Source organism: Kryptolebias marmoratus, linkage group LG13 (assembly GCF_001649575.2).
Source record: "Kryptolebias marmoratus isolate JLee-2015 linkage group LG13, ASM164957v2, whole genome shotgun sequence".
NCBI classification, from domain to species: domain Eukaryota; kingdom Metazoa; phylum Chordata; class Actinopteri; order Cyprinodontiformes; family Rivulidae; genus Kryptolebias; species Kryptolebias marmoratus.
The window spans coordinates 18,694,433-18,709,411 of record NC_051442.1 but is presented as its reverse complement, the minus strand read 5'-3'; the positions used below and the strand labels follow the sequence as shown (position 1 = coordinate 18,709,411).

Sequence of the window (14,979 nt, the reverse complement as noted above, 5' to 3'; positions counted from 1 at the left end):
CCCAGGACATATTAGAAAAATAGTCGCTTTTATTTTAACCCAACAATTATAACTAACAAAAAGACAAACTGAGCTCATAAAAGAGGTCAAAAAAGACAAACCTGAACTCAGGCAAAAAGATGCAAACCCTGGCTGCACAAACAAACAAAACTGACCTTTTTTCAGAAATGACACACAGGGGTTTATATACTGGCTGATCAGCCCAATTAAGACACAATAGGGGTAACTAAACAGAATACAATTACAAACAACACAAAACAAATAACAGTACAGCTAAATTTGGCTAAACTAAAGACCCAAAAGTGAAAACCCAAAATATTAAACTTTAAACACTCATATTTACTTAAAATACAGAAACTTATCCAAACAAAGAAACTACAAATTCCCCTCGCCAGCAGGAACTAGTGGTGCAGTCCAATCAGCATTTGAACCTGCTGAGCCCTGGCCCCAATCTTTTGTCTGGCAACTCCAAGGCAGGTAAGTACCGGCAAAAACAAACACAAAGTTAATCTTAAACAACAAATTAAGTTGACATAAACACATATGTTAACTAAATGGGCGCACTAACAAATAGAACAAATGTATCCAAATCAACTAATAAATGTTTTTATTGCAACTAAAATATTATTGTGTTTGTATGAAAGAAAAAATACAAATAAAGTGTATAAAAGGAGTTACTGACATTAAGGCTTTAGAGTGTGGCCATGGATTTGGCCATCACAGGCCCGTTCAGCTTATTTCAGGGAATCTTGTGACCTTTGTTTACCTGAGACCTTTGACTGCAAAATATATTGTGTTGTTCATTTATTATCTTGAGTAGTTCCTGTTGAATGCAAGCAATTTCTGAATAATTTCAGCAAAATAGTTGTCTCATGCTCAACAATAGCCTGCACTTCTTCAAAGCCACTGGTCTTCCATCACATGTGGTAGTCCTCTGTGTGTTAAAACAAGTACAGTCTTTGGGTAAATGTTCAACAAAAGCGCTTGACTCACCAAGTTTTTTCCAGGTTTCTGGCACAAACATAAAATCCAAAGTACAGGCAGTGAAACAGGCATTTAAAAAAAAAAGTTGTTTTTGCTAGACGTAGCATTAACAAAGCCCATTCTAGCTGGAGCCAGGTCTCTCACCAACAACAGTGGCCAACTCGGCAGTCATGAGATATGGAGGTTTATGCCACCTGTGTAAGGATGAGATGAAGGCTGGCGAGGAGTAAAAGTCTACGAGCCAGGAACAGGTACCAGCCAGGTGTAGACAGGATCCAAAGAACACTGATAACAACACAAAAAGTGGGGATCAGTGGTCGTCCATTCTCCCATCTATTGGGACTGACGTGTGGGGTGCAGCCTCCTGTCACCTTGGTAACGTGCCTCTTCATCCCGTCGACGGCTGCTGCTTGAATCAGACTCGGGCTTGGCTACCCACTGAACGGTCATCAGCACATCCCGACTGCCTCCATCTTGAAGAGCGAGGCTCTGCTGTCCTGCTCTGAAGGCTCAAGCTTGATGTGAGGGACAGTGTGCCGGTGACTCACAGTCCGGGTTCAAACCTCAGAACTCAATTTCAAGTTTAGTGCAATGCTATTACTCTAGCCTTTGCCTAAGAATGCGATCAACTATGAGAACTAACGCCATGATAAATGCACAAAGCTGTGGGTACTACACAACAAACTGCCACCCATCATGGTGAAAAAAACAACCTGGGTAACGTCACTGAACAGGTTCTACAGGTTGACAGATTTGTTGGGGGTCAAAAGTCTTAAGAACTAACTTTTTAGATCAGGGGTGTCCAATTTTGGTCCTCGAGAGCCACTATCCTGCATGTTTTACTTGTTTCTCTGCTCCAGCACACCTGATTTTAATAAATGGGTGACTAACAGGCTTCTGCAGAACATGAAGAGGTGATTTAACCACTGAATCAGGCGTGTTGGAGCAGAGAAACAAGTAAAACCTGCAGGATAGTGGCCCTCGAGGACCAGGATTGGAGACCCCTGTTTTAGATGATCTATGTTATGGCAGTTGTACAGAAATGGGAGAAGACTTTTAAACTCACGAACTTTATTACAATAAGGTGCCATTACACAACATGGTTCAGCCTTCAGCCTCTCTCTTTAAAGCTGACTCCTCTACCCTACGCTGTCACAGCAGGGCCCTCATGACCTATTAGAACATGGCTGGACTGCAGCAGATTTGGAAAACCTCCTTCAGTATGAAGGCCATCGTGATGCAGCTAGAATGTGAATACTTGGTTTTTCCTGGTATTTTTCACGTCCTTGAGACGCTCTCCTGTGCCCTCACTATGCTCCAGACACCCACCATAGCACGACTCACTCGGGCCACTGCAATATGCAGCTATGTGCTTGAGGATCACCCATGCTAGCACCATGGGTGTCACATCTACACTAGATTGTTTCCAAGATCTTGTCACAATTGCAATCATAGCCTAGGCATGAAACCAGTGTGGCCGATCCCACTGAAAAATCTCAATAACCAAGTTATGTCAGTGTACACGGGCCCCGCCTCGTGGATATGCTGCCACCATGTTCCACCCAGGACACCAAAATGCTGCCACCACGATGATAAAACAACCAATACGTTACCATGGAAGTCTTGTGCACGCTCAAAACCATCCTGGACCTATCATGTGTGGAGTTTTTAATACGTGCCTTTTTATTCAACACGCATTCAAGTGTAGAGCTTTATCAGTCCTAAAGGGGTGTAAGTAAAACCTCCTGTGATGTTTGGCAGTTATACAGAAGGCCTTATCTGACACATCTAAAATACAAAATACCATTATCTAATTTAGAGTGCAGGTGTCAAACGGTATAATTCATTCAGTTCCCACATTCACTCATCATTATTTTATCACAAGCAGCAGGTGCTAAGCCCCTAACAAATGGGATGTGAACTATTGTGTGGCTCACGCTGTTAATTTGCAAATTTAAAAGACTTGACTCATTACAGTCACAGCTGTGACTGTAGCTGAAACCAGGCTGCAGGAGGAAGTGATCCCGGTGTTGGCAGGAGATGCATCATAGTGTGGTTGTGTTTGGAGCAGGCTGGGTGGAGATTGTTTCACTGTGAGGAGGCTGTGAAAACACATGTTCTAGGTAATGCATGAGCACGCTTCGGCCAGCCAAAATGTTGGTACAGCCATCGGTTTCATGTGGACACAGGTGGACAAAATGCCCACAGTTAAATTAAAGTTAATGTTGGCAATAGTATGCCAATGCAGCTAACTCTTAGGAATACAACATTAACTTAATATGTATATATATATATACATATTAAGTTAATGTTGTCTGTGTTTATATATATATATAAACACAGATAGGGCCTATATAGTATACTACAATGTTATTGTGTAAAAATGCTCATACAAAATAATCTCTAATCATTTATATTTTTAATAGACATAATTTTAAATATTTTGTTGACATAATTCATTGTTTGTTGTTGTTTGTATCTCTTCCTCCTCCTCCTCCTCCTCCTCCTCCTCCCTCTCCAGCCCTCACGTGCAGCGCGCTCGCGCCTGAGCTCTCGTCTCGTTCGTGTGTGTGCGCCGCTTTGGGATGATGTCATCCGCAGCAGAGACAATAGCGCTCCTCCCTCCTCCGCTCCCTCCTCCCCTCTCACGCGCGCCTGCAGCTCGGCGTGACACGCGCGCGCGCGGACGTGACGCCAGCTGAGTGAGCCACGCACTTCTGATGACATTCAGTTCTGCTCGGTCCGGGTCCGGGTTCGGGTTCGGGTCCGGCTCGGCTCAATCTGTCTTCCGATTTTTTTTTGTGTGTTTTTTTTTTCTTCTTCTTCTCGGCGAGAGGTTGCACGCGGGCAGGGACGGTGTCACACATCTGGATCGCACCACCACCACCCAGGTTCGGTCCACCACAGCCATGAGGATCCGTCAGCCCGCTGCGCAGAGACGATGAGCACACCACGGGACCGCGGCTCCTGATGTAAGTCCCGTTTCCTCTCCTTATGTGACCCGGGGGGGGGCTGAGGTGGTCACCCCCCTCCCTCATCCTTCAGAGCAGGGTGACTCCAATGCTGCTTAGAAAATAACCCCCACCCCACCCCCCACCCCCGCATCTCCACATGCACTGACGCTCCGCTTTTATTCTGACACGCGCGCACACTGGCGCCACACAGAACCAAAGCAGCGTGTTTTTTATTGTTGACCTGTGGAAGAGCTCGTGAGCTCTAATTAGATAAATACAAGACCAGGTCTGCTGAGTTTTTGCTTTTTTGGGGGGGTAGGGGGCTGTTGCCCGCATCAGCTTTTATTTTATAGACTGCCAGGATGCGTTTAAATGTGTAGGGGGAAAAAAAAACAAGTAGGGCGCCCCCCAGCGACTCTGTGAGCAGGGTCGAATGGATTTTCCATTACTAACCTGCAGAACAGACTCCTAAAGAAGAAGCTTGTAGAGGGATGATGACACAATCAGATTTGCACCAACGTCGAGGTGGTGCTGATGAGACGAGCGCGCCGTGTGCGTCCACTGGGCTCCTTTAGAAACCTCACACGTTTGGAGCTGCTTGGATTAAAAGTGCTCCAGACTGAAAACCACAAAAACAGAATCACTGCAAGCCGTGCAACAATGGAACTGTTTCAAATGTAAGGAGATGTTTTTAGATGTCAGTACGAGTCTTTAAAATGACAGGGTCACTTGTATCGATTGCCCCGCTGTGAGTCATCACTCAGCGGTCTGAAGCTGCTTTTACACACTATGGGTCGACTCTACGTTTATAGAAAACCAGAGGACGGTGCAGTGTGTCACTTGGACAAAGCTGAAACTGACTGTGATGCTGGATGCATTCGTGGTGAAGAATAACGTTATCGTTCTGCGAGGAGTTTGCATATTTCGTTTCCTTACTGCAAAAGGTGCAGTTTGAAAGAGTTTACTCCAGTAGTTTTTCCAGATATACTGATGTGCAATCCTGAAACGCGGGTACGCACTCGGTGTAAACAAAGCACTCGGCTGGATCTGCTGAAAACCACGTGGAAGCCCGAGTCACGTGACTGACCCCTATTACGCTGGGTGTAGTTTGTGCCGGTAGGGCAGTATGATGGAATCGTACAAGGGTAGAGTCGGAAGAGACGTCAAGGTGGAAATATAAGCGTGACTCTGCTGCTAAATGTGAAAAAAGGGAAAGATCGATTTAGACGACTGTTAAGAATGAATATTGAGGATCAAGCAGGGCGTTGGCAGCTCAGCATTCAAACACAAAGCTTTTATGAAACTTCTTCTAGACCAGTAAGTTTACCACGTCGGTCTAACCTTTCTTTTATTTTACTCAACAAATCTGACTGTAAATGTGTGCAAATGTATCAAAACTGCTGGACTTCTCCGTCCCAAACTGCTCTTCCATGGATGTCACCACTGCTGATCTACTTTCAGTCACTTCACTGTTTCCATGGGTACAAGGATGTACATGGTGGTTGGCATCTGGTCACAAATTGTGCTTAGATTTTTTTGTTTTTTTTAATTTAAGGACACAGTGGCCATTGATATGAGGCAAAATGTGCAAATTTAGTTTCTGACTTTAGGATTTTTTTCAACCGGTCTCCATGACACTGCAGTGAGTACTGTTTAAGGGGGGCCCTTGTTATTCAATTCACAGTTTTTGTCCATTTTCACACACTGCAGCTTCGAAAAAAAGAAGAAAAAAACATGTCACATGGGCGGAAATAGTGGGCTTTAAGTTTTGGTAGCGATACATCAAACATTGTAAATAAAATGTCCCCATAGAAAACAATGGGATTTTGACAAAACAAGCGTAAAACCCCAGCCCTTTTTGTAGCTCTGTGGCTCAGACATACTTCAAGATGAAAACATCATTCAAAGTTTAAACGGGTCACAGAAAGCTGGACTTTCCACAACTGAACTGACGTTTTGGTACCTTTTACAGTTTTTACACAATGGCAGCAACAATAGTGACCAGAATGAACCACTAGCTTCAGCTTTAACATTTGTTTTGATCTTGGGTTTTTTTACACTTCTCTCATGGTTTCTGCATCAAAAGGTTTGCATTTTGTTCTCAGTTTAGTTTTATCAATAAAAGCTGTGATTTGGAGCAGTTGCTGCATTGGCAGCCTGCAGAAAGCTCCAGTTTAATTTCATGTTCTGTGCTCACACAGCACTGTCATGTTTTCAGAGTACGGGAGGAAGCTCTGAGTTCCACATCACTACGTCCAAAGATCGATCTGTGTTTAACTCATTTGTTCTGCACTATATACAGTATGTACATCCCCCAATATCTGAGTCTGACTTATCAACTTGAAGTCTTTTAGAAAAGTGTCCAAAGCTACAGTCTCAAAACTTCTGATTCTGCCCGTAAAATATGCACGAGTGTATTAAATCCAACTCTTGTGCTCAGTAGGTATCAAACCACTGAGTGGCCAAAACTGGTCACAGGTCTTATTTTTTTTCCTGCTCATCAGTCGATCTGCAGCTCGGGTCTGTCAGCGTCACATAAATTGTAAGGATTTTATATTTTTTCATTTATAATTCTTTTAGATTAAGGTAACCAGTTGGGTCTCTGAGCAAACGTGAAGCCCAGTCAGCCTTAAGTTGTGGTTTTGGAAAACGACCAGGAGGTTGTTCCTGCAGAACAGCGGTGTCTCGGTGAAGCTGATCGTTTTAACGTGTTTTATGAGCGCGCAAAAGGCTTTGACCTTTCTCAATAAAATTAACGATTTCGTCCTCGAGTCGAAGCAAAAGTTTGCGAGAAAAAAACAAAACTAAACAACAACAACAAAAAAAAAAGGTGTTCGAGGGCTAATATGTTCAGGGGAGCGGAGCGTGTCAACGTGCAGAAGGACAAGCTGAAAACACGACGCTGCTGGCTGCTGTTGGTGCTGAAGTGTAAAAAGTCACCGCGGCCCTGCTGCAGCGAGGTGTGAATGACGGGATGATTTTAGAGACCGCTTCAGAGCGAAACAAGCAGGTAGACGGCCTCGGGGTAACCTGTGTGTGGCGACCAGGGAATGGAATAAAACCGAATGAATTGAATTCTTTTAAGTGAAAACCTATTTGTCATTATATTTTTTTAAAATAAAATACAGCATCATTAACAGTAGGATTATTTTTTTACCTCATGTGGTCATTTTTGACTATAAAGCAGGTTTTGTGGAAACAAATAGTATCTTACCTGTTGTAGATATCTTGTTGTACAACATCAGTTTGGAGGAAATGATTTTTTTTTTTGACTGAATTATGAGCTGACAGCTAGTCCAAGTGAGATCAAGACCAAAGTGGATTCCTGCTGTTTTGGAGGTTCTTGGAAATGTACATTCATAAAAATAAAATCAACTCTACTGGACGCCCTTCACATCTGATTTTATGGATGTCTAATCAGTGAAAAGTGTAAAAAAAATAGAGCTTGTAAACCTGTGGCCACACTATTTATTTCACTGAAAAGGAATGGCATACATTGCGTAGCTATTTATATGTAATTCTTTGGTTACAAGCACAAATAGCATCAGCAGCAACTAGCTGTAGCACGTTCAGGTACATAAAAGTGCAATTTAAACCTGATGACAGTTTTTTTTAATAATAGCATTTGCATTAACAGCTATGAAATTTTGAAGATTGAAGTTAGATGAAGGAGGATGACTCGTTGCGGTGACCCCAGAAAAGGGAGCAGCTGAAAGAAAAAGAAGTTATTTTAAGATAACAGCAATCCAGGGCTACGACGATTAGTCACCATAGTAATTGTCGGTGCAGATGTTTTTTTTGTTGATGTGTCATACACAGAGATATTATTAAATGGCTCCAGTTATAATGAACCACAGAGATGGTTTTTATAACTGCAATACATGACCACACCCTCTGGGGGCAGTATCGCTGCTACTGTTTGCGAAGACTGCACTCAGAAGACCGCCAAGAAAAGAAAGAGCATTACAAGGAGACGGATAAAACTCAAAAACCGAGACCTTCGAAAGTGTGTTGAAACAAACAAAAGGTTGAGAGGTTTTATTCCACTGCAGCTCCGCAGCAAAGCACTGAAACCCCGTCCTGGAGCAGAGAGAGCTGAAGTTTTAGAAGTTAGGGTGCCATGTTGCCTCCTTTATAAATAATGTTTGTACAGTAACTTCTATCAGTTTAAACAAGGTCTCATGGTCGACATCATCAAACAGGACGTGTTAGGAGCTGTGAATGGGTGAGGGGGAGTTTCTGCACCTCCCTCAGCCCCCCCACTCGACATACTGGGGTTAATATAAATGGTAAACCTCTTCCACTGAATGCAAAATAATTCATTTGTAAGCCATTAAATCAGTTACGTGGTTTATTTGGCATAATGCAATGCTGCACTACGATAATAAATTTATGATTTTTTATTCTTACATTTAAACCCTACACTGTGATTATTTGGTTGTTTTACTTTATTCAAAGCCCCTTTATAAATGTTTGGGCTTTCAGACCCATTGATGGCCATTTTTGGTTATGTCTTTTTGTTTAAAATGACAAAGATGACTTGTATTTTAGTCTGTACTGGCTTATGGACTTCATTTTTTTTGTGATGGGCACATTAAATAAAATGATAAATACACTTAATTAGTTTCAGATTTGTATGTTTCACAGGTTGTTATTTTATTTTGCTGTGGAATGATACAACACATTAATACCGAGACATCATGGCGATATTCACAGGCGAGCAGACTGTAGAGCAGGTGAAGTAAAAGTCCAGAACAGGACGATCGCCCATAAGAAGCAAAGACAAACTGAAATAATTGGTGACTAGTTAAAACAATTTGACCAATTAGTCGACAACCAAATCAGTCATTAGTTGCAGCCCTACAGTAATCCACAGTCATGTCCCCATCAGCTCTTCAGTCCAGTCAGACTGCGGTTGTTCAAATAGCTATCTACAACGGGTAAGATATTTACTGTTTATAACTTTTCCACAGAGCCCCACTTCAAAACGCCTGACATATTCCTTTAAGGTGAGGAACAATCTTCAACTTATTGATCAATATCATTTAAATTTGTCGTTAAGTTTCTGGGCCTCATTTATTACCGACTGTAGCTAAGCCGAGAGTCACTTCCAGCATTAATAAAATGATTAAAGTCGTGAAGATATTAAGTGTTGATGCTCCAGGCGTGTTGTGACGCTGAGAGAGAGTCTCTCAGAAGCACCCGGCCGTCCTGTTTTCACTCTTTCCCCAAGAAAAGTTCTTCGAGGATAAAGACGGTCTGCATGGCAAACAGAAAGAGACTGTTTTTACCCACTGCAGCGAATCGATGTTGCCCTTTACGGTTTTGTTTTTGTTTTTTCGTTGTTTTTTTTTTCTTTTCTTTTCCAGTTAAGCAGCTTCCTGTCAAAAGGAATCGTCTCATACGTTTTTTGTGTTATTTTTCTGAGGCAGAAGACCTGCACACCGGATGGTTAGGGGGCTTCTTTTTGCTCCGAAGGTTGTCGTGTAGCTGATGTCTCGAGCTAAATTTAAAGGCTACCTGTCAAACTGCTTCAGATCAACAGAAACCAAAACAAATATTTACTCTCACACAGAGGCTTTTATTTTGTGATATTACACTAAGTCTGTCCAGCTTCTGCCTCACATACATGACTTTGTTTTTAGGATGCTTTTTTTTTTTTTTTTTACACACTTTACCCATTTTAGCCCAGTTTCATGTCGTTAACTGAGTCTGTGTCTCTTTGTTAAGGAGATTATTTGAAAAGTATTCAGAGCAGGAGGCTGATCTTTTTCTCTTTACCTGACAGAGAGTTCAGATCTCAACCAAACACAAAACCTCTTTCAGCTGCTTTTGTTAGCTTCTATTCTGAGTTTGCTATTTTTGGGTGTTTTTAACTTTCTGATTTAAAAAGAAAAAGAAAAACTGAGAGAGAGATCACACTCCTGTTTCATCATTTTGACATAAGCTGCTCACTGTCCTGGAATGACTAATATATTAACATTAAAGTCAGTAGATTGGGAAAGGTGTTATCTAAACTTGGTCGGTTTTGATCTGCGTTGGTTGAAATGCTTTATTATCACCCGCTGCCTGAAGGTGGATGATACTGTTTTTGCCTGTGTGTGTTTCTTTGTATCTGCTTACAAAATATCTCATGAATCACTGAACCACTTTTATTAAAACTTTTAGAAATTAATTATTGCATGTACATCTACAACCGATGTCCGCCACAGCCATCTGACGTTAGAGAACAGAAAATTGCCATAACTCGGTCAATTTTACAGATGCTGCCCTAAAATTTGGTGTGGAAGTGGCTGACAGTCATGCCCAACACATGCTCTAAGGGCTGACCGATTGCACAACATTGTGCATGATCGTGCAGAATGTTATTATCGAGGTTTGACGAAAAAACAGCTTCGTCACTTCGTCATTTCTCAACATAAGTTGATCTTAGTGTAAAACTCTGGCGTGAAAGGAGGCGGGTGATGAAGTGAAGTGGAGTGAGATTTATTTATATAGCACTTTTCAGCAGCAAGGCGATCCAAAGTGCTTTACAACAGAAACAAAAACAGAATCCAATAGAGTGAAACACAAAAAAGGAAAAACACAACAATCATGTATAATCTAAATGAATCAAGTATAATCTAAATGAAATGTGGGCTAATCTAAATAAAATCGCGAAAACCAGACATATCTAAGCATGAGCTGAGACAGTCAATATAGTAGCTAAAATAATCTAAATGAAATCATAATCAGATAAACTAAATATATCTAAACATGGGCTAAGACAGTCAAAATAGTAGCTAAACTAAACAACAATTAGGAATCTAACAATCTAACAATATCTAAAGTATGAGCTAAAATAAAATAAACTAAATGTATAGGAGATGTGCATTCCTTCTAAGAATGCTAGCTCTTTCATTTGAAATCCATGCTTCCATGTAGGATTTGCAGAAGTGCTACTCTGCAGTGCCGCTCCTCTCATTTTCTCTCGTGTGAACGAAACTAGAAGAAGAAATGGGTGGCTGTGAGGGCCGCGGTGTGTCCTGTCAGGACTGAACGCTGGAGAGGAGAAGAATAAACGTCTGCCATCACGCTGCTCGCTGATCGGTCTGTTTCCTCTGTAGCTTCCATCACTCTCTGCCCTCTGACTGCAGATATTAAGACGGGGAATTATTTGGACTTCCTCTAACTCGCCTGCCTGCCAGTGTGAACTCTGAGGAGACAGATTGCAGCGAAGAGCAAATTTAGCGAAAGGCTAAGATGGATTAACAGTAAACTTGCATTTATCTTTATCTTAGCCGATCAGAATAACTCTAAATCCAGCAGCAGGGCACGTTGTTTTAGAAATGAAGCAATCACGGTTTGAAAATTGCTGCCAGTGAACCTTACAGTCAGTTTCTCTGCTGTTACCAAAACATTTTAATTGGGTCGTTGCAGGGTTTTCCCTCTTTCGACTGAGCTGCCAGTTTCTTTTGTTCTGTTTTAAACTAAAATTGTGTGCTCTTCTTAAGCAAACTGTGCAGGATAAAATATGTAATGTTTTTATTACGTATATGCATGTGACACTAATTTCAAATCAGTTCATATCTGATTAATGACATCTGGATTGTAAACACGCTCTATAAAACAGCAGCTTAGGGTGTAAAGGCTTTTTTAGCCACCATAAATTGTGTATTTCTCTGTGCAGATATAGTAATCAACAATTTTATTATTTGAAGTAGCTCAAGCTGGTCATACTTTACCCCATTTTTAAAAACACTAACAATAATAACATAAACTATAACTAGAAACTTTCTGAAGAAATATTGAAGCTTGCCAGTGCAGCTAAGGCCTGGAATTGTAACAAAATTCAACTTTTTTGTGAAAAAAACCCAATAATAATAATAATACTGTGGGTTTTATTTTTGTAATAATCTAAGCTGACAAAATGCTTCTTGCACAGTTTGTGATGTACAAACTGTGCAAGAAGCATTGGGGTCACCGCGGTAACCGCACACCTGTGTGTGTCACTCCCTGACAGCACTCTTAATGAGACAGGTACACAGAAATACAGACTAGAAATTAGGTTTCAAACTACAGTCAGAATGCAAAAACTATAGGTCATATTTAAAAGATTCCTGAACTGTGTCAGAAGCATTTGGTCATTACACGTATTAATTGTGGTTTCTACAGTGTTTTATATGGAGGATAAGACCAGTAAAAAGAACCCAGCGTTTCCATTTTTGAAGAGAAATGTTAGAATTTGTAATGGAAGTCGAAGAGAGTTTGGGTGAGAAAACTCTGCAAACAATACTGTAGCTGTGAGAGACCCTGGGTGAAAGAAAACACAAATGTCCACATTTTGATCTAAGCTGTACAAAAAGTGTAAAGACTGCGTGATATCACCACACTAAGTTGACTAGTCCATTGAAGAATCTTAAAAAATTATAAAATTTAAACTTCAATTGTATAAACAGTTTGTTAAGGATGTCAAAATACCAGTTCAGTTCATGTGAAGTCCAGCTTTCAGTGACCTGTTTCAACTTTAAATGGTGTTTAAACTGAGAAGTCACACCTTTGACCCTGAAGGATCAAGGCTTCCTGTGATTCTGTGCTGACTGCTGGTTTTCTTACCTGAACCTCATTTGTGTGTTTACTGCTTACCTACCCGCACAGCTTTGACGGTCAGCCAAGTGTGTTTTCAGTGCTAAGCAATACAACAGAGAGGTAATTTTCTGCCTTTTGGCTTGTTAAGGTTTGATGCCATACGATGTTGATGGAGTGAATAAATCCCAACGAGCCTGATCATTTTCTGCCGCACCGATGATTTGAGGGTTACCTTTTTTCCAGGTATCAACATCTGCCGAGATGGGGAATGTTTTGTCTCATTTATGAGGCCAACATTGTTTTATAGATGGCTCTTTTAGTCCCATTATGTGCAATAACTGATGTTTTTGTCACAGCATTTAATCTGGTCAATGGGCCCACCATCTCGGCACAAAATGTTACTGCTTCATGAAAACAAATGGAGCGTCTTGGATGCTTTTCTTTGATTACTTTCATATTGTAAATTCAGGAGCAGAGTCAGTTTTATGTTTCTGTGTGTGTGTGTGTGTGTGTATTTTTGTGTTGGATTCAAATTAGCAGATGTTCAGTGTTATTATGTTTTATAATTGTCCCATTTTTTCAGGCAAGAAAGAGATTAAAAGTAAATAACTGATTTTTCAGATTCGATCATTTTTTATTATCCCGTCGGCTTGAAGCATTTTACTGCCTAATGAAGATAAGGCTACAGTTGCTGCAGAGCTAATAGAGTGCTGTCTTCCTGCGTTTCATTTGAACTTTAAAGTCACATTGAACCTCTGTAGTCCTGACTTTTAAATCTAACATGTGCATCCTCCAGTATTGTCAGGACTAGGAGTGTGTTTTTGCAATAGACCCAGTAGTGCCGGCTGAAACGCCAGGAGCTCCAGGGAACTCAAAAAACTTTAATAACTAAAAATAACAAGCTGGCGAGGCAGCAGATTACAGAGCGTGAGGGAACCAGGAGACACAGGGACAAACCAGACAGGGCTGCGAACACATCGATGACTGCTCACCGAGGAGCGGTGAACGGGAGAATATGAGGACAAGGGCTGGTGAGCTGAACCGAAACACCTGGGCAAATGAGAATGGAGAACCGCTGAGAGTTTCAGCCTATTGTCAAGCATGAGACAACCATCTCCCACTTTTAACTAGAATCCCACAACAACCCAATGGTCTAACAAAGAAAGCTTGCTGTCTTAATAAGTGACTCTCTAACATAAGCTGACTGAGCCCTATAGGATCTAAACCCTTTTTCTAACCATGTGTTTGTTTGGTTTTGCATAAAAAGAGATGTTCCAACTGCCTAAATCAAAAAGAGGAGATCTGGATTTTGTCTAAAAACAAGTGACATGGATGACTTTTTATCCTGCCATCTACATGCTTGAGAACACTTTACTTTCTGTGAAGGCAAAATAAGAGAAGTTATGTCCCGTGTTTAGGAAGGAATAGATTTTCCGAACGTTAACAACGTAAACCCATCTTCGCCTAACTGCCTGAGTTTAGCGCTGGTGTTGTCCGCTGCGCTGTGTGGGCGTTTGGCTGTCAGGAGCTGGGTGATGAAGTAGCTGCATAAAAGTGGGCAGGAAAGAGGGAGCAGAGAGAGCGCCATCAATCTTACACACTCAGGCAACCATCTGCTCCCAAAAACACCGGCCGCCTCAACAGCTTGTCCCAAAAACACAGACTGCACCACCTCTGCCTGAACGAGGCCCGTGACTGATTACTGCACAGAGCGCTGCAGAAAGATGGTCAAGTTGTACACAGCTTCTCTATTTGAATATAAGGCTTTTTGATTGTCTGAGTATGTGTTGTTTGTCTTAGACTGTTCATTTAAGGGTACTATAATCCTGCAGGTGTAGCTCAGGTGTCAGGAAAGTTAAATCCCCATCTTCGTCCAGCGAATACATATATATAGACCTTATTTTTCTCTTGATGGTGGATTGGGAGCCAACGAGGGGGGCCATCCTGATCTCCAGCTGCAGGCTCACGCAGCTCTCACTTTTTAGTGCCACTCCTCTTTATTTTTTTTGTGCATATGTCCTTTCATCCGTGTGAGTTTGAATTTCAAGCCATTACACTTTCATGTGCTCCAATTTAGAGGCAGCTAACGTGATTTCGTAGCTTAGCATATTTAAGCCTTTTTTTTCTCCCTTAAATATTCATACCTGATTATGGATTTGGATTTGCATTTTCTTTTCCACCCCTTCCACTGTGTCAGAAATGATTCAAACTGGAGCCTCGGTGTCTCCAAAAGGTGCTCATAACTTTTTCATATTCTACAGTTAGCTGTAGATGTGTCATGTGATACGTCTGGTAGATATATATTATGCATTTTCTCTTCTGTTATGGGTTGTTATGCTGCAGGTACTTACTCCAAAGAGAAGCCAGTATAGATCGTCTGATGGCCCAGAGTCAGTAACATATTGATTTGGGCCATAAAATTGATGTAGGAGTTTCTTTTTCAACTTTCTCGGAGTCAGCACCGAGCCTGTTT

At 41.4% G+C, this 14,979-nt stretch overlaps 1 protein-coding gene across 1 annotated transcript in view; it reads left to right on the top strand.

The window, feature by feature from the left end:
- The first annotated feature begins 3,521 nt into the window (after window positions 1-3,521).
- Window positions 3,522-14,979, top strand: part of si:dkey-175m17.7 — a 31,781-nt gene continuing 20,323 nt past the window's right edge. Inside the window, exon 1 of the mRNA XM_017412657.3 lies at window positions 3,522-3,956. The gene's annotated coding sequence lies outside the window, so the exon portion shown is untranslated. The remainder of the gene's footprint in view (window positions 3,957-14,979) is intronic.